Raw genomic sequence first — 21046 nt, 5'->3', positions numbered from 1 at the left:
TACTAGGTGGCTGTTATACATAGAAACACCTGGGGGGGTGGGGCCAGGTTCCCTTTAATTTCAGTTCATGTGCCTGCGTGGCGTTTGCAGGTCACGTTGCCGGCTACACAGCAGGGGAACAGCTGGCGGTGCTGAACCCCACTAGCACATTGGCTGGTGTTTTTCTTTGTGCAGCTAGCACTTCCGGGCAAAAACTAGCGGTGTTTGAGCCCAGGGTCAGCAGGAGGAGGAGAGGAGCAGAGTGTAGGCCGAAGCCTGCACTGGTGGCAGCTTTTCTTCTGTTGTGCCAGCGTGGCTTGTGCTGGACACGTTGCCGACTACACAGCAGGGGAACAGCTGGCGGTGCTGAACCCCACTGACACATCACCTAGTGTTTTTTCTGTGTAGACAACACTTCCAGGTGGCAACTGACAGTGTTGAAACCCAGGGAATCAAAGAGGAGCAGAGTGTAGGCCGAAGCCTGCAGTGGAGCAAGTTGAAAGGGAACCTTTAACCCCCCCCCCCAGGCATTTGTTGCTGAAAGAGCCATCTTGTACAGCAGTAATACTGCACATGGAAAATGGTGGCTCCGAAAATTATGCTCCTTGCAAACGCTGAAGTACACACTCATATAATGTATCCCCTCACACCGTCAAACCATCCCGGAAGTGGGACTTTCCTTTGTAATGTGACACAGCACAGCCGTCATTCCAACCCCCTTGGTGCCGGGCGCCACCTCCTCAACGTTGTTTGGTTCTGTCACGGAGCCCGCGCTGTAATGTTATCCCTTGGCCATGCACAGTTAGCGGTGGCCGTCTTCTGACATCATGTAGGTGTCAGGCTGGCAGTGCCTGTGCGTCCAAGCTGCCCGAGATCCAACCTTGCAGTGTCATCTAATGTAGTCCCACTGCGGGCCAGGGATCCATGGGCATGCGCAGTGCATATCATCGCCTCTCACTCACCTCCTTCCTGCTTCTTCAGACTGTGCGGCGTCACGGCCGTGGCATGCTATTAGGGATCAGCTGACGCCGCCTAGTCTGAAGAAGTGTGAAGAAGGGGAGTGAGAGGCTAGTAGATGCACTGCGCATGGCCATGGATACCAGGCCCACTGTGGGATCACATTAGATGACACTGCGAGGTGTGATTTCGGGCAGCGTGGACGCACAGGCGCAGCCAGGACGACAACAAATGATGTCAGAGGACGGGCAGCGCAAACTGTGCATGGCCAAGGGATAACATAACAGCGCAGGGTCCATGACGGAATCAAACAACGCTAAGGAGGCAGCGCACGGTGCCAAGGGGGTAGCAATGACGGCTGTGCTGCGTCACATTACAAAGGAAAGTCCCACCTCCGGGACGGTTGGACGGTGTGAGGGGACACATTACATGAGTGTGTAGTTCAGCGTTTGCAAGGAGCATAATTTCAAGAGCGACCTTTCCCTTGTGCAGTATTAGTGCTGCACATGGTGGCTCTTTCAGTAACGAACGCCTAGGGGGGGGGGGGACAGGTCCCCTTACATTTTAGTTGTGCCAGCGTGGCGGTCGCATGACACGTTGCCGGATACACAGCTGGGGATCAGCTGACGTTACTGAGCCCCAATAACAGAGGAGCGACTGTTGACTGTGCAGACAGCACTTCCAGGCACCAACTGGCGGTGTTAGAGCCCAGGGACAGCAGGAGGAGCAGATTTGAGGTATTGCCGCACACACAGCTGGGGATCAGCTGACGTTACTGAACCCGAACCCCAATAACAGAGGAGCGACTGTTGACTGTGCACACAGCACTTCCAGGCACCAACTGGCAGTGTTAGAGCCCAGGGACAGCAGGAGGAGCAGAGGAACAGAGTGTAGGCCGAAGCCTGATTGTAGCAAGTTGAAAGGGAACCTTTAACCCCCCCCCCAAGACGTTTGTAGCTGAAAGAGCCATCTTGTGCAGCACTAACGATGCAAAAGGAAAAGGTGGTTCTTTTAATTATGCTCCTTGCAAACACCGAAGTAAACACTAAAAATGTGTCCCCTTATACCGTTAAACCGTCCCGGAGGTGCGAATTTCCTTCGTAATGAGACACAGCACAGCTGACATTCCTATCCCCTTGGTGCCGTGCGCTGCCTCCTCAGCGTTGTTTTAAGCTGTCACGGAGCCTGCGCTGTTCTGTTAGCCCTTGGCCATGCCCAATTAGCGCTGCCTGTCTTCTGACATAATTTGGTGTCAGGCTGTCACTGCCTGTGCGTCCACGCTGCTCCAGATCCCACCTCACAGTCTCGTCCAACGTAATCCCACTGCGGGCCTTGGAACCATGGACATGCACAGTGCATATCCTCGACTCTCACTCCCCTCCTTCCCTCTTCTTCAGACTGTGCGGTGTCACGGCCGTGGCATGCTATTAGGGATCAGCTGACGGCGCACAGTCTAAAGAAGGCGGAGGGAAATGAGCGAGAGCCCGAGGGGAAGATATGCACTGCGCATGCCCATGGATCCCAGGCCCGCAGTATGACTCAATCAGAAGACACAGCGAGGCGGGATCTCGGGCAGCGCGGCCGCACAGGCGCAGCCAGCCTGACACCATATTATGTCAGAAGACAGGCAGCGCAAATAGGGCATGCCCAAGGGATAACAGAACAGCGCAGGCTCCGTGACAGCTTAAAACAACGCTGAGGAGGCAGCGCATGGCACCAAGGGGGTAGGAATGACGGCTGTGCTGCGTCACATTGCGAAGGAAAGTCCCAGCTCCGGGACAGTATAACGGTATCAGTGAACACATTTTATAAGTGTTAAGTTCTGCGTGTGCAAGGAGCTAAAAAAAAAGAGCTACCTTTTCCTTGTGCAGCATTACTGCTGCACAAGATGGCTCTTTCAGTAACAAACGACGGGGGGGGGGAAACAGGTTCCCTTACATTTAGGTTGTTGTGCCAGCGTGGCGGTCGCAGGACACATTGCCGGCTACACAGCTGGGGATCAGCTGACGTTGCTGAAACCCAATAACACTGGGTCATATGTTTTTACTGTGCAGCCTGCACTTCTGAGCCGCAACTGGCGGTGTTGGAGCCCAGGAATAGCAGTTCAGGTGGTAGAAAGATGAACACAGCAGGAGACCTGGATGACACCCAATTACTTAATCAGGCAGAGGAGTGGCAAATTCCTGCGAGATCCAGGCCTGGTTCATTTTCAGGAAAGTAAGCCGGTCAACGTTATCGGAGGATAGTCGCATGCGACGGTCTGTTAGTACACCACCTGCGGCACTAAAGACACGTTCCGATAAGACACTAGCCGCAGGGCAAGCCAGCACCTCCAATGCATACTGGCTTAGCTCTGGCCATGTATCCAGCTTAGAGACCCAAAACTTGAACGGGGAAGAGCCGTCTGGGAGTACAGTAAGAGGGCAAGCCATGTAGTCTGTCACCATCTGACGGAACCGTTGCCTCCTGCTGACTAGAGCCGCCGGTGATGGTGTAGACATTTGGGGCGGGCACACAAAAGTGTGCCAGAGTTGTGCCATACTGGGCTTGCCTTGGGCAGAGGCACTGCTTCTGCTCCCTCTTTGGGCAGAGCCTCCCCCACTGCCTCGACGCACTGAGCTGCTTTGTAAACCACTAGCAGCACTCCTCTCAGTTGGACAGGAGAAGATGATGGAATTCACCAGTGTGTCGTGGTACTCCCGCAATTTACGCTCCCGGGTCAACGCAGGGATGAGGTTTTGGACGTTGTCCCGGTAGCGAGGATCGAGGAGGGTGAACACCCAATAATCAGGCATGTTGAGAATGTGGTCGATGCAGCGGTCGTTTCTCAGGCACTGCAGCATGAAATCCACCATGTGCTGCAGAGTGCCAACTGGCCCAGAAACGCTGTCCCCTGCTTGAGACATGATCTCTGCCCGCTCGTCATCACCCCACCCTCGCTGTACACACTGACCACTGGACAATTGTGTCGCTCCCTCCTCTGGACGGAGCTCTTCCTCCTCCATTGACTCCTCCTCATCCTCCTCACAAATTGGCCCCTGCGTACCCCTTTGTGAGGAACCACGTGGCGCTGACTCTCAAGAAGCTGATGGAAAAGGTGACTCCTCATCCTCCACCTCTTCCACAACATCATCCCTTAACCCTTGCAAAGTTTGCTGAAGCAGGCAGATAAGGGGGACAGTCATGCTGACTAGTGCATCATCTGCACTTGCCATCCGCGTGGAATAATCAAAAGGATGCAAAACCTGGCAGACGTCCTTCATAGTGGCCCACTCTGTGGTTGTGAAGTCTGATCGGCGCTGACTGCGACTTCTTTGCGCCTGATGCAGCTGGTACTCCATAACTGCTTGCTGCTGCTCACACAACCGCTCCAACATATGTAACGTGGAATTCCACCTGGTAGGTAGGTCACATATGATGCGGTATTCCGGAAGGCAGAATCGGCGCTGCAGAGCAGCAATGCGGGATCTGGCCAAGCTGGAACGCCGCAAGTGAGCACACTCTAGGCGGACCTTGTGCAGCAGGGCATCAAGATCCGGATAGTCCCTCAGAAAACTCTGCACAACCAAATTGAGCACATGTGCCAGACATGGGATGTGAGTGAGGTTGCCAAGGGCCAAAGCTGCCACCAGATTTCGGCCATTGTCACACACTACCATGCCTGGCTGGAGATTCGCTGGCAGTAACCACACATCGCTCTCCTGCTTGATGGCATTCCAGAGCTCCTGCGCTGTGTGGCTTCGATGCCCCAATGAAACTAGTTTCAAGATGGCCTGCTGACGTTTGGCCATGGCTGTGCTCATGTCGGTCATAGGTAAACGTTCACGGGTCCATGTGGAGGTGGACTGTGACGGATCCTGCAGAGAGGAATCTGAGGAACTGGTGTAAGAGGAGGAGTCGATGCGTACAGACTGGATTCCTGCAATCCTTGGAGTGGGCAGGACACGTCCTGCGCCACTCGCACGATCTGTACCTGGCTCAACAACATTAACCCAATGGGCAGTGAGGGAAACATATCGCCCCTGTCCATGCTGACTGGTCCACGCATCGGTGGTGAGGTGGACCTTGCTACTGACGGCATTCAGTAGCGCATGTTTTATGTTTGCCTCAACATGCCTGTGCAGGGCAGGGACAGCCTGCCTGCTGAAGTAAAAGCGGCTGGGCACCTTGTACTGTGGGACTGCCAATGCCATCAAGTCACGGAAGCTGTCAGTCTCCACCAGCCTGAACGAGAGCATTTCCAGGGACAACAGTTTGGCAATGCCTGCATTCAGAGCCTGTGCTCGGGGGTGGTTGGCCGAGAATGCCCGCCTTTTCTCCCATGCCTGTACTACCGATGGCTGTAGAGTAGACTGGGAGTGTGAGGATGACTGGGAAGGTGGTGCTGTGGGTGGAATTACACTAGGTCTCTGGACAACAGTGGAGGAAGAGGCAACACGAGATGAAGAGGTGGTAGCTGCCGCTGTTGGTTGGCCTACGTCTTCACTGTGTTTCTGTAACTCCACCGCGTGCCTGTTCCGCACATGTTTCCACATATTTGTGGTATTGAGGTTGCTGACACTTTTACCTCTTTTTACTTTCTGATGACACAGCTTGCATTTGACAAAACAAATGTCATCTGCAACTGTGTCAAAAAAGGACCAGGCACTGCAAGTCTTGGGAGCGCCCTTTTTGGCTTTGGAAAGAGACAGGCTCCTAACGGGTGCCAAAGTGGAGGCTACAGGCTCCGCAGTCTTCCCCCTCCCTCTCCCTCTTTGGCCCGTAAGGGGAAGCTCTTCCTCAGAGCTGCTCCCACCACCTTCCTGTTCCTCACGCCACGATGGGTCAAGGACCTCATCATCTCCACTACCCTCTGCCACCAACTACTCCTCCTGGGTAGTCTCGGCAGCACAGTACGCATCAGAAAGCGGCACCTGAGTTTCATCATCAGATGCGTACTGCGCTGTGGTCACCGGAGGCACTGGCCCACCTGCCTCTTCAGAGTCAAAGAGAAAAAGCTGTTGGGCATCACTGCACACTGTCTCTTCTTCCATTTCTCCAATGCTGCTTGGCTGGCCCCCTGTTTCCAAGCCAAGAGATTCAGAGAACAGAAGTAGAGACGGCTCCTGTCCTGGGCTCTCTGACTGCCTGGCCAATTTGGCAGGTGGTGAAGAGACAGATGGCTGCTCTCCAGTGCTCTGTGCCTGAGAGGATGTGGCACTAACTGAAGTCGATGCCGAGGCGTTAGCTGCCATCCACCCGACAACGGCTTCAATTTGGTCTTCACGCAGCAGCGGTGCACGGCGCTCTCCGACAAAGCTGCGCATGAAGGACTGTTCCCTGCTGAAACTGAGTGACGACGAGTCACCGGCGCCCGCAGCAGGCACAGAATCACCACGTCCTCTCCCTGCTCCTCTCCCTGCTCCGCGCCCACGCCCACGTGCCTTACTCCCTGCCCTCTTCATCTTGGTTGACAGATAAAGATAAGCAGAAAAGTACTAAGGCCTTAGCGTGCTTATTCCTGAAATGCTCCTCCTAACAGGTGTAAGAAACAATAATGTTGTAAAGTGTGGACTAAACTTTATTATTTTTCAAATGTGGCCTACACAAGTGTTAAGTTGTGTTTGGTGAACTTTACTTTTTTTTTTGTGCAGATCGGGCTACAGAGCTAGTTTAAATCACACGGAGACTATGCAGACAGCCGTAAACGGCGCTGCAAGGCCAAACAACCCTCCTCTAGGTTATCCTATGTAGTGTTTTTCCACTATTTAGCTGGAGACGGGTGGAAAGACGCTAATAGGAATTTTTTTTTTTAAATTTTAAACATGCTGCACTATTTGAAAAAAAGGAAATTGTTTTTCAAGGTATGAGGCAGTAACGCACCCTGAGCTGAATCCAATCGGCTATAGCTGAACACAGACTACAGGGCGAGCTGCGCTCACACAGAGACCGTGCAGACAGCCGTAAACGGCGCTGCAAGGCCCAATAAACCCCCTCTAGGTTATCCTATGTAGTGTTTTTCCACAATTTAGCTGGAGACGGGTGGAAAAACACTAATAGGGAATTTTTTTTTAAATTTTTAAACAGGCTGCACTATTTGAAAGAAAGGAAAATTTTTCTCAAGGTATGAGCCAGTAACGAACCCTGAGCTGAATCCAACCGGCTATGGCTGCACACAGACTACAGGGCGAGCTGGGCTCACACGGAGACCGTGCAGACAGCCGTAAACGGCGCTGCAAGGCCCAAAAAAACCCCTCTAGGTTATCCTATGTAGTGTTTTTCCACAATTTAGCTGGAGACGGGTGGAAAAACACTAATAGGGAATTTTTTTTTTAATTTTTAAACAGGCTGCACTATTTGAAAGAAAGGAAAATTTTTCTCAAGGTATGAGCCAGTAACGAACCCTGAGCTGAATCCAACCAGCTATGGCTGCACACAGACTACAGGGCGAGCTGGGCTCACACGGAGACCGTGCAGACAGCCGTAAACGGCGCTGCAAGGCCCAAAAACCCCCCTCTAGGTTATCCTATGTAGTGTTTTTCCACAATTTAGCTGGAGACGGGTGGAAAAACACTAATAGGAAATTTGAGAAAAAATGTGCAGCAGGCTGCACTATGAGCAAAAAAGGACAACTGTGTGAGGCAGTGTGAACCCCCCCCTGAGCTGAATACAACCGGGTATATGGCTGCACACAGACTACAGAGTGAGCTGCACACACACACACAGAGACCTTGCAGAACGCTGTTAAAACAGCGCTGCAAGGCAAGAGCAAGGTGAACAGTGAAGAACACACAGCGTTTTGCTAAATTAGCCTTTGGAAAGGAAAATAAAGCAATTAGCTAGCTCAACTGGCCCTCAGTTAGAACACAGCGTCCTGTCCCTAACTGAAATCACAGCAGAGTGAGCGCAAAATGGCGGCAGCGTTTTTTATAGTGCAGAGTGACATCATTTCAGCAGCCAATCACAGCCTTGCCAGTACTTACATGCCCACCATGCTAAACAGGATGTGCCCACACTTCCAATCATTCCTCATTGGCTGCTGTGTGCAGTTTGAATTCTGCGAACTTCCGATTCCGGTATCCGATACGCGGGAAGTATTGGAATTCGGTATCGGAATTCCGATACCGCAAATATCGGCCGATACCCGATACTTGCGGTATCGGAATGCTCAACACTAGTCACAGATAAATCCACCAAATGCCTTTCTCCATTAGTAACCATTAACAATCTTCAGCCATGCAACATAATCTAACTCTGACAATGAGTGCTAGCCATGACCTAAATTATATAGGAGATGGGAGTGGCTAACAGTGCACAGCTGATAGCCTAAATGCTCCAGGAGCTCTCAATATAGCAGTTTAACCACTTCACTGCCAAAATAAATTTACATTATTTAATAAGAAGGTGAAGTGCTTCTACAGTGCAGGTGTAGGAGAAATCAGATGCTGTGGTTTTCTGGCTCAGCTCTGTCACGGTAAACCCATGACAGTAATCTTTCTTCTGATTGTTGGAGCATTTCACAGCTGCCCCTGCTGACTCTCATTCCACCAATCTTTGCTGAGCTTTCCTTTTTTACTGCCTCACTCTGCAGTTCATTTTGTCTGCCTTCAACTAATCAAAAAACACACTCTTTGGGCCAGAAAGCGCTTCTGGTATGATCTTTCTTTTTGGGGGGACTATTACATGGAGTACACAATTTTTCAGAGGATGAATGAAAGGGAGTGGCTAAACATGTCATCATTGTTTCTAACACTACCCCTGTGGCATTTGTAGCAAAGCTCTGCCTGCATTTCTTCACATCTTTGTCTGATCAGAAGGAGCGTAGGAATGGCTTGAGCTTCTGCGCACACTTGTCAAACGAGGAAAATGTCCTGGAGAGATCTACCAATTTATCAGAAAATTCTGCACAGTATGTGTTCAATTTGTCAACACTCAGTATTAGCTCCATTATCAGTAATGACACATTCAAGACATCAAACGGGTCTAAAGAGGATATTCCATTCTGCTATGACATTTCTAAACTTTTGTAGAAGATTGGCAGTTGTATGCTTCCTATTGAAGCCATCAATTCACAATGTAGCTTGCCTGTGGCTGAAATTCTGTTCTTTGTTAACCTGGTAGGAAAAGGATAATGATGAGGAATAGGCAGCTGGGGTGTTTGTTGCATCGAATCCCAAAACTCCAATCTACTACTCTGTTATTGTCATATAATTTTGTGTCTGTCCACTACCACTTGTCAGCGGGTAAGTTCTGTTGTTAATGAGAACAGTTAGGAAATGTGATAGAGACATGGATATTATTTGCTTTGATTTTCTCATGTTAATTTCTAATAGTTGTGATAATTTAGGTAAGGGGAGTGAGTGCCGAGTTTGCAATTTATGAAGAAATGGCAGACGAGAGGATGGAGGGCACAAAAGGAAAAAAAGTAACTCTATGGTTTATCTATAGTTATTAAAAATAGGGTATTCAAATAAAGCTGTATGAATTGTTCATAAGACCATATTTGTATTTGTCCAGTTACGAAATGCTACTAAGCGCATGGAGGGTGTAGAAGAAGATTATAGAAGAGAATAGATCCTGAGGATCATTTAGGAAGGAAGAACACGGAATAGTTTAGAGAGATGATGTGATTGGCCTATCTAAAAATGTGTTTTTAGAGCATGCTTAAAACTGTGGATATTGGAAATTAACTGGAATGTTTGGGGTAATATATTCTGGTATGGCATGAGAAAAGTCTTGGAGAAGGGAGTTGGATGTTATTAGAGACTGTTAGGGAAGAGATGTAGGGTGGGGCAGAACTGTGGAGTAGGGTTGAGCGACTTTTGTTTTTATAGGATCGGGTCGGATTTCACGAAACCCGACTTTTTCAAAAGTCGGGTCGAGTGAAATCGGCCGATCCTATAGAAAAGTCGGGGTCGGGGTCGGCCGAAACACGAAACCCAATGCAGTGCATTGGGTTTCTAATGGTTCCCAGGGTCTGAAGGAGAGGAAACTCTCCTTCAGGCCCTGCGATCCATATTAATGTGTAAAATAAAGAATAAAAATAAAAAATATTCCTAATAGGTATATACTCACCCTCGGACGCGCCCTGGTTGTAACCCGCAGCCTTCCTTCCTAAGAATCAGCGCTTGAAGGACCTTTATATACTCACCCTCGGACGCGCCCTGGTTGTAACCCGCAGCCTTCCTTCCTAGGAATCAGCGCTTGAAGGACCTTTCGATGATGTCACGGCTTCTGATTGGTCACGTGACACACATGTGACCGCTCACGCGACCAATCACAAGCCGCGACGTCATCGAAAGGTCCTACAAGCGCTGATTCTTAGGAAGGAAGGCTCCCGGTTACAACCAGGGCGCGTCCGAGGGTGAGTATAGCAATATTTTTTATTCTTTATTTTACACTTAAATCTGAATTCTGATACCAATTCCCGATATCTTAAACATATCAGGAATCGGTATCGGAATTCCGATTCCAGTTCAGAAAATCGCCGACTTCATGGCCGACCCCACACAGGGGTCGGGTCGGGTTTCATGAAACCCGACTTTGCCAAAAGTCGGCGACTTCTGAAAATGGCCGACCCGTTTAGCTCAACCCTACTGTGGAGAGCTTTGTGAGTGAGTGATAAGTTTAGGGTGCATTCTATAGCAGATGGGCAACCAGGGCAATGAATGGCACAGGGTGGAGGTATCTGTGTAGCAGCTGGATAGAAACATGTACATGGCTGTTGCATTCAAGAATCATTGAAGAGGGGAAAGAAAGAATGAGACTGAATGATAGCGATTCACAGAAATCAATGAGTAACATGAAAGTTTTTGCTGTTTCAAATGGAAGAAAAGGGCAGATTCTGGAGATTTTTTTGCGGCTTAGGTGATATAAGGAAGAAAGTGAATGGATGAAGAAAAGATCTTAGTCAAATATAACCCCAAGACAGCAAGCGTGCTGCCTGGGAGTTAAGGTAGGACCACCTACTGAAATGGAATTATCTACTTGGAATTATCAAAACTTAGTCAAAAGTTAACTCCTTAGGTGCCAGTACTTTGATTGCTAATATCTCTGCAAAGAAAAGGCAAAAAAGCCCCCAACAGTTTTATTCCGCTCAGCAGACACTGATACTGTCCTCTTTAATTTTACCAGGCAACACAAAATTCACTCCTCTCTAGTTCTGAAGCTTTGGTACATGTCGTCATGAGGTTTTTACCCTGTCCAGAAATCGGGTTTTATTGTACAACTGAAGAAAAGATCCTCACCTTGGTTATAATTTAGTATAATGTATGTGAGTAGGGGGCATTTAGTTTACAAATATCAAAGAATAACATAGGAGGAATAGTGTTTTTTAGATAAAGTGTAATGTGTAAGGCCGGCTTCAGGTTCAGATATTATGGAACAACAACATACTTGTGTTAGGGTTGGTGGATTGCGCTAAATAAATAATAAAGCGCAATCACCACACGGGGTCCACCGTGCAGAGATGAAAAACTACTGCTAGTGAATAATGACGGAATAGTCGGCGATTACCCGTACACATTGGGTTGAGCGCCACTCAGTGTGAACAGCACGTGAACTGAAATCGCACTCAGAAACAAAACAGATGTGTCACTTGCACACAGAAACAGAAGAGGTGCTCTGCAACTAAGCTGTGTCACTCGAACACAGAAACGAAAGAGATGCACTGAGCATAATATACTGACCAGGGTTGTGCTTGATCTCGAACTCTACTGTGCAAACCACACACATGTAGGAACCAGATGCTAATCCAACCGCTAATTGCCCCACTGAAGCCAGCTGCCTGCCTATGTGTACAGTCCCAAGCTAGATAGATACTCAACACTTGCAGACAGAGTGGTAGAGACTCCACTCACATAGCCGTACATAAAATGATACTAGTGCATCGGTGTGCACCTCCGAGAACCTTTTATACACTAGGCTCATGTACAGTATTCAGTGTTGTGAATTCTGTGGCTGAATTCACTCCTGTGGTCACAAGTGGTACTGCAGCTTCTGAGCTTCCTCCCTCAGGTGTTCTGGTGAGCTCGTTAACTGCTTCATTACTTAACTCCGCCTGATGCTGCTATCCTTGCTCCTTGTCAATGTTTCAGTGTTGGATCTGAGCTTCTCCTGATTGTTCCTGTGACCTGCTGCTCTGTATACTAAGTGCTTTTTGCTTTTTTGTTGCTTTTTTTCTGTCCAGCTTGTCTTTTGTTTTGCTGGAAGCTCTGAGACGCAAAGGGTGTACCGCCGTGCCGTTAGTTCGGCACGGTGGGTTTTTTTTTGCCCCCTTTGCGTGGTTTTGCTTTAGGGTTTTTTGTAGACTGCAAAGTTCGCTTTACTGTCCTCGCTCTGTCCTAGAATATCGGGCCCCACTTTGCTGAATCTATTTCATCCCTACGTTTTGTCTTTTCATCTTACTCACAGTCATTGTATGTGGGGGGCTGCCTTTTCCTTTGGGGAATTTCTCTGGGGCAAGTCAGGCCTATTTTTCTATCTTCAGGCTAGCTAGTTTCTTAGGCTGTGCCGAGTTGCCTAGGTAGTTGTTAGGCGCAATCCACAGCCGCTTTTAGTTGTGTTTAGGATAGGATCAGGTGTGCAGTCTACAGAGTTTCCACATCTCAGAGCTCGTTCTTGTATTTTTGGGTATTTGTCAGATCACTGTGTGCGCTCTGATCGCTAAGCACACTGTGTTTCTGGATTGCCTTCATAACACCTGTCATTAGCAAACATAACAGTACAAGGAGCCCAACTAATGATTCTCAATAGAGGGAAAGAAAAAGTTCTGACATCATTTTTTTTTTTTTTTCTCTTTTTCTGCTCTGTGTTCACTTTTTTTTTTCCCCTAGACATTTGGGTGATTCTGGACACAGGTGTGGACATGGATATTCAGGGTCTGTGCTCTTCAATGGATAATCTCGTTATAAATGTACAAAAAATTCAAGATACTATTGATCAGAAATCTATGTTAGAACCAAGAATTCCTATTCCTGATTTGTTTTTTGGAGATAGAACTAAGTTTCTAAGTTTCAAAAATAATTGTAAGCTATTTCTGGCCTTGAAACCTCATTCTTCTGGTAATCCTATTCAACAGGTTTTGATTATTATTTCTTTTTTGCGCGGCGACCCTCAAGACTGGGCATTTTCTCTTGCGCCAGGAGACCCTGCATTGAGTAGTGTCGATGCGTTTTTCCTGGCGCTCGGATTGCTGTACGATGAGCCTAATTCAGTGGATCAGGCTGAGAAAAATTTGCTGGCTTTGTGCCAGGGTCAGGATGATATAGAAGTATATTGTCAGAAATTTAGGAAATGGTCAGTACTCACTCAGTGGAATGAATCTGCGCTGGCAGCTTTGTTCAGAAAGGGTCTCTCTGAGGCTCTTAAGGATGTCATGGTGGGATTTCCTATGCCTGCTGGTTTGAATGAGTCTTTGTCTTTGGCCATTCAGATCGGTCGACGCTTGCGCGAGCGTAAATCTGTGCACCATTTGGCGGTACTGCCTGAGGTTAAACCTGAGCCTATGCAGTGCGATAGGACTATGACTAGAGTTGAACGGCAGGAATACAGACGTCTGAATGGTCTGTGTTTCTACTGTGGTGATTCCACTCATGCTATTTCTGATTGTCCTAAGCGCACTAAGCGGTCCGCTAGGTCTGCCGTCATTGGTACTGTACAGTCCAAATTCCTTCTGTCCATTACCTTGATATGCTCTTTGTCGTCGTTTTCTGTCATGGCGTTTGTGGATTCGGGCGCTGCCCTGAATCTGATGGATTTGGATTATGCTAAACGTTGTGGGTTTTTCTTGGAGCCTTTGCGGTGTCCTATTCCATTGAGAGGAATTGATGCTACACCTTTGGCCAAGAATAAACCTCAATACTGGGCCCAGCTGACCATGTGCATGGCTCCTGCACATCAGGAAGTTATTCGCTTTCTGGTGTTGCATAATCTGCATGATGTGGTCGTGTTGGGGTTGCCATGGCTACAAACCCATAATCCAGTATTGGATTGGAATTCCATGTCGGTATCCAGCTGGGGTTGTCAGGGGGTACATGGTGATGTTCCATTTTTGTCGATTTCGTCATCCACCCCTTCTGAGGTCCCAGAGTTCTTGTCTGATTATCAGGATGTATTTGAAGAGCCCAAGTCCGATGCTCTACCTCCGCATAGGGATTGTGATTGTGCTATCAATTTGATTCCTGGTAGTAAATTCCCTAAAGGTCGATTATTTAATTTGTCCGTGCCTGAACACACCGCTATGCGCAGTTATGTGAAGGAATCCCTGGAGAAGGGACATATTCGCCCATCGTCATCACCACTGGGAGCAGGGTTCTTCTTTGTAGCCAAGAAGGATGGTTCGCTGAGACCGTGTATTGATTACCGCCTTCTTAATAAGATCACTGTTAAATTTCAGTATCCCTTGCCATTGTTATCTGACTTGTTTGCTCGGATTAAGGGGGTTAGTTGGTTCACTAAGATAGATCTTCGTAATGCGTATAATCTGGTGAGAATCAGGCAAGGAGATGAATGGAAAACTGCATTCAATACGCCCGAGGGTCATTTTGAGTATCTAGTGATGCCGTTCGGACTTGCCAATGCTCCATCTGTGTTTCAGTCTTTTATGCATGACATCTTCCGTGAGTATCTGGATAAATTCCTGATTGTTTACTTGGATGACATTTTGATCTTCTCAGATGATTGGGAGTCTCATGTGAAGCAGGTCAGAATGGTTTTTCAGGTCCTGCGTGCTAACTCTTTGTTTGTGAAGGGATCAAAGTGTCTCTTCGGTGTGCAGAAAGTTTCATTTTTGGGGTTCATCTTTACCCCTTCTACTATCGAGATGGATCCAGTTAAGGTCCAAGCCATCCAGGATTGGATTCAGCCGACATCTCTGAAAAGTCTGCAAAAGTTCCTGGGCTTTGCTAATTTTTATCGTCGCTTCATCTGTAATTTTTCTAGCATTGCCAAACCATTGACCGATTTGACCAAGAAGGGTGCTGATTTGGTTAATTGGTCTTCTGCTGCTGTGGAAGCTTTTCAGGAGTTGAAGCGTCGTTTTTGTTCTGCCCCTGTGTTGTGTCAGCCAGATGTTTCTCTTCCGTTCCAGGTCGAGGTTGATGCTTCTGAGATTGGAGCAGGGGCGGTTTTGTCACAGAGAGGTTCTGATTGCTCAGTGATGAAACCATGTGCTTTCTTTTCCAGGAAGTTTTCGCCCGCTGAGCGTAATTATGATGTGGGCAATCGAGAGTTGCTGGCCATGAAGTGGGCATTCGAGGAGTGGCGTCATTGGCTTGAAGGAGCTAAGAATCGCGTGGTGGTATTGACTGATCATAAGAACTTGACTTATCTCGAGTCTGCCAAGCGCTTGAATCCTAGACAGGCCCGTTGGTCGTTATTTTTTGCCCGCTTCGACTTTGTGATTTCGTACCTTCCGGGCTCTAAAAATGTGAAGGCGGATGCTCTGTCTAGGAGTTTTGTGCCCGACTCTCCGGGTTTATCTGAGCCAGCGGGTATCCTCAAGGAAGGAGTCATTGTGTCTGCCATCTCCCCTGATTTGCGGCGGGTGCTGCAAAAATTTCAGGCGAATAAACCTGATCGTTGTCCAGCAGAGAAACTGTTCGTCCCTGATAGGTGGACTAATAAACTTATCTCTGAACTTCATTGTTCGGTGTTGGCTGGTCATCCTGGAATCTTTGGTACCAGAGAGTTAGTGGCTAGATCCTTCTGGTGGCCATCTCTGTCACGGGATGTACGTACTTTTGTGCAGTCCTGTGGGATTTGTGCTAGGGCTAAGCCCTGCTGTTCTCGTGCCAGTGGGTTGCTTTTGCCCTTGCCGGTCCCAAAGAGGCCTTGGACACATATTTCGATGGATTTCATTTCTGACCTTCCCGTTTCTCAAAAGATGTCAGTCATTTGGGTGGTCTGTGATCGCTTTTCTAAAATGGTCCATCTGGTGCCCTTGGCTAAATTGCCTTCCTCCTCTGATTTGGTACCTTTGTTCTTTCAGCATGTGGTTCGGTTGCATGGCATTCCTGAGAATATTGTTTCTGACAGAGGTTCCCAGTTTGTTTCAAGGTTTTGGCGAGCCTTTTGTGGTAGGATGGGCATTGACCTATCCTTTTCCTCGGCTTTCCATCCTCAGACTAATGGCCAGACCGAACGAACCAATCAGACCTTGGAAACATATCTGAGATGTTTTGTTTCTGCAGACCAGGATGATTGGGTGTCCTTTTTGCCATTGGCTGAGTTCGCCCTTAATAATCGGGCCAGCTCGGCTACCTTGGTTTCTCCATTTTTTTGCAATTCTGAGTTCCATCCTCGTTTCTCTTCAGGACAGGTTGAGTCTTCGGACTGTCCTGGTGTGGATTCTGTGGTGGATAGGTTGCAGCAGATCTGGACTCAGGTAGTGGACAATTTGATCTTGTCCCAGGAGAAAGCTCAACTTTTCGCTAATCGCAGACGCCGTGTGGGTCCCCGACTTCGTGTTGGGGATCTGGTTTGGTTATCTTCTCGTCATATTCCTATGAAGGTTTCCTCTCCTAAATTTAAACCTCGTTTTATTGGTCCGTATAGGATTTCTGAGGTTCTCAATCCTGTGTCTTTTCGTTTGACCCTCCCAGACTCCTTTTCCATACATAATGTATTCCATAGGTCGTTGTTGCGGAGATACGTGGCACCTATGGTTCCATCTGTTGAGCCTCCTGCCCCGGTTTTGGTGGAAGGGGAATTGGAGTATATTGTGGAGAAGATTTTGGATTCTCGTGTTTCTAGACGGAAACTCCAGTATCTGGTTAAATGGAAGGGTTATGCTCAGGAAGATAATTCCTGGGTTTTTGCCTCTGATGTTCATGCTTCCGATCTTGTTCGTGCCTTTCATGCGGCTCATCCTGGTCGGCCTGGGGGCTCTGGTGAGGGTTCGGTGACCCCTCCTCAAGGGGGGGGTACTGTTGTGAATTCTGTGGCTGAATTCACTCCTGTGGTCACAAGTGGTACTGCAGCTTCTGAGCTTCCTCCCTCAGGTGTTCTGGTGAGCTCGTTAACTGCTTCATTACTTAACTCCGCCTGATGCTGCTATCCTTGCTCCTTGTCAATGTTTCAGTGTTGGATCTGAGCTTCTCCTGATTGTTCCTGTGACCTGCTGCTCTGTATACTAAGTGCTTTTTGCTTTTTTGTTGCTTTTTTTCTGTCCAGCTTGTCTTTTGTTTTGCTGGAAGCTCTGAGACGCAAAGGGTGTACCGCCGTGCCGTTAGTTCGGCACGGTGGGTTTTTTTTTGCCCCCTTTGCGTGGTTTTGCTTTAGGGTTTTTTGTAGACTGCAAAGTTCGCTTTACTGTCCTCGCTCTGTCCTAGAATATCGGGCCCCACTTTGCTGAATCTATTTCATCCCTACGTTTTGTCTTTTCATCTTACTCACAGTCATTGTATGTGGGGGGCTGCCTTTTCCTTTGGGGAATTTCTCTGGGGCAAGTCAGGCCTATTTTTCTATCTTCAGGCTAGCTAGTTTCTTAGGCTGTGCCGAGTTGCCTAGGTAGTTGTTAGGCGCAATCCACAGCCGCTTTTAGTTGTGTTTAGGATAGGATCAGGTGTGCAGTCTACAGAGTTTCCACATCTCAGAGCTCGTTCTTGTATTTTTGGGTATTTGTCAGATCACTGTGTGCGCTCTGATCGCTAAGCACACTGTGTTTCTGGATTGCCTTCATAACACCTGTCATTAGCAAACATAACAGTACAAGGAGCCCAACTAATGATTCTCAATAGAGGGAAAGAAAAAGTTCTGACATCATTTTTTTTTTTTTTTTCTCTTTTTCTGCTCTGTGTTCACTTTTTTTTTTCCCCTAGACATTTGGGTGATTCTGGACACAGGTGTGGACATGGATATTCAGGGTCTGTGCTCTTCAATGGATAATCTCGTTATAAATGTACAAAAAATTCAAGATACTATTGATCAGAAATCTATGTTAGAACCAAGAATTCCTATTCCTGATTTGTTTTTTGGAGATAGAACTAAGTTTCTAAGTTTCAAAAATAATTGTAAGCTATTTCTGGCCTTGAAACCTCATTCTTCTGGTAATCCTATTCAACAGGTTTTGATTATTATTTCTTTTTTGCGCGGCGACCCTCAAGACTGGGCATTTTCTCTTGCGCCAGGAGACCCTGCATTGAGTAGTGTCGATGCGTTTTTCCTGGCGCTCGGATTGCTGTACGATGAGCCTAATTCAGTGGATCAGGCTGAGAAAAATTTGCTGGCTTTGTGCCAGGGTCAGGATGATATAGAAGTATATTGTCAGAAATTTAGGAAATGGTCAGTACTCACTCAGTGGAATGAATCTGCGCTGGCAGCTTTGTTCAGAAAGGGTCTCTCTGAGGCTCTTAAGGATGTCATGGTGGGATTTCCTATGCCTGCTGGTTTGAATGAGTCTTTGTCTTTGGCCATTCAGATCGGTCGACGCTTGCACGAGCGTAAATCTGTGCACCATTTGGCGGTACTGCCTGAGGTTAAACCTGAGCCTATGCAGTGCGATAGGACTATGACTAGAGTTGAACGGCAGGAATACAGACGTCTGAATGGTCTGTGTTTCTACTGTGGTGATTCCACTCATGCTATTTCTGATTGTCCTAAGCGCACTAAGCGGTCCGCTAGGTCTGCCGTCATTGGTACTGTACAGTCCAAATTCCTTCTGTCCATTACCTTGATATGCTCTTTGTCGTCGTTTTCTGTCATGGCGTTTGTGGATTCGGGCGCTGCCCTGAATCTGATGGATTTGGATTATGCTAAACGTTGTGGGTTTTTCTTGGAGCCTTTGCGGTGTCCTATTCCATTGAGAGGAATTGATGCTACACCTTTGGCCAAGAATAAACCTCAATACTGGGCCCAGCTGACCATGTGCATGGCTCCTGCACATCAGGAAGTTATTCGCTTTCTGGTGTTGCATAATCTGCATGATGTGGTCGTGTTGGGGTTGCCATGGCTACAAACCCATAATCCAGTATTGGATTGGAATTCCATGTCGGTATCCAGCTGGGGTTGTCAGGGGGTACATGGTGATGTTCCATTTTTGTCGATTTCGTCATCCACCCCTTCTGAGGTCCCAGAGTTCTTGTCTGATTATCAGGATGTATTTGAAGAGCCCAAGTCCGATGCTCTACCTCCGCATAGGGATTGTGATTGTGCTATCAATTTGATTCCTGGTAGTAAATTCCCTAAAGGTCGATTATTTAATTTGTCCGTGCCTGAACACACCGCTATGCGCAGTTATGTGAAGGAATCCCTGGAGAAGGGACATATTCGCCCATCGTCATCACCACTGGGAGCAGGGTTCTTCTTTGTAGCCAAGAAGGATGGTTCGCTGAGACCGTGTATTGATTACCGCCTTCTTAATAAGATCACTGTTAAATTTCAGTATCCCTTGCCATTGTTATCTGACTTGTTTGCTCGGATTAAGGGGGTTAGTTGGTTCACTAAGATAGATCTTCGTAATGCGTATAATCTGGTGAGAATCAGGCAAGGAGATGAATGGAAAACTGCATTCAATACGCCCGAGGGTCATTTTGAGTATCTAGTGATGCCGTTCGGACTTGCCAATGCTCCATCTGTGTTTCAGTCTTTTATGCATGACATCTTCCGTGAGTATCTGGATAAATTCCTGATTGTTTACTTGGATGACATTTTGATCTTCTCAGATGATTGGGAGTCTCATGTGAAGCAGGTCAGAATGGTTTTTCAGGTCCTGCGTGCTAACTCTTTGTTTGTGAAGGGATCAAAGTGTCTCTTCGGTGTGCAGAAAGTTTCATTTTTGGGGTTCATCTTTACCCCTTCTACTATCGAGATGGATCCAGTTAAGGTCCAAGCCATCCAGGATTGGATTCAGCCGACATCTCTGAAAAGTCTGCAAAAGTTCCTGGGCTTTGCTAATTTTTATCGTCGCTTCATCTGTAATTTTTCTAGCATTGCCAAACCATTGACCGATTTGACCAAGAAGGGTGCTGATTTGGTTAATTGGTCTTCTGCTGCTGTGGAAGCTTTTCAGGAGTTGAAGCGTCGTTTTTGTTCTGCCCCTGTGTTGTGTCAGCCAGATGTTTCTCTTCCGTTCCAGGTCGAGGTTGATGCTTCTGAGATTGGAGCAGGGGCGGTTTTGTCACAGAGAGGTTCTGATTGCTCAGTGATGAAACCATGTGCTTTCTTTTCCAGGAAGTTTTCGCCCGCTGAGCGTAATTATGATGTGGGCAATCGAGAGTTGCTGGCCATGAAGTGGGCATTCGAGGAGTGGCGTCATTGGCTTGAAGGAGCTAAGCATCGCGTGGTGGTATTGACTGATCATAAGAACTTGACTTATCTCGAGTCTGCCAAGCGCTTGAATCCTAGACAGGCCCGTTGGTCGTTATGTTTTGCCCGCTTCGACTTTGTGATTTCGTACCTTCCGGGCTCTAAAAATGTGAAGGCGGATGCTCTGTCTAGGAGTTTTGTGCCCGACTCTCCGGGTTTATCTGAGCCAGCGGGTATCCTCAAGGAAGGAGTCATTGTGTCTGCCATCTCCCCTGATTTGCGGCGGGTGCTGCAAAAATTTCAGGCGAATAAACCTGATCGTTGTCCAGCAGAGAAACTGTTCGTCCCTGATAGGTGGACTAATAAACTTATCTCTGAACTTCATTGTTCGGTGTTGGCTGGTCATCCTGGAATCTTTGGTACCAGAGAGTTAGTGGCTAGATCCTTCTGGTGGCCATCTCTGTCACGGGATGTACGTACTTTTGTGCAGTCCTGTGGGATTTGTGCTAGGGCTAAGCCCTGCTGTTCTCGTGCCAGTGGGTTGCTTTTGCCCTTGCCGGTCCCAAAGAGGCCTTGGACACATATTTCGATGGATTTCATTTCTGACCTTCCCGTTTCTCAAAAGATGTCAGTCATTTGGGTGGTCTGTGATCGCTTTTCTAAAATGGTCCATCTGGTGCCCTTGGCTAAATTGCCTTCCTCCTCTGATTTGGTACCTTTGTTCTTTCAGCATGTGGTTCGGTTGCATGGCATTCCTGAGAATATTGTTTCTGACAGAGGTTCCCAGTTTGTTTCAAGGTTTTGGCGAGCCTTTTGTGGTAGGATGGGCATTGACCTATCCTTTTCCTCGGCTTTCCATCCTCAGACTAATGGCCAGACCGAACGA

This window comes from Ranitomeya imitator, chromosome 1, assembly GCF_032444005.1.
Source record: "Ranitomeya imitator isolate aRanImi1 chromosome 1, aRanImi1.pri, whole genome shotgun sequence".
In the NCBI taxonomy this organism is placed as follows: Eukaryota; Metazoa; Chordata; class Amphibia; order Anura; family Dendrobatidae; genus Ranitomeya; species Ranitomeya imitator.
This window is presented reverse-complemented; position numbering follows the sequence as displayed.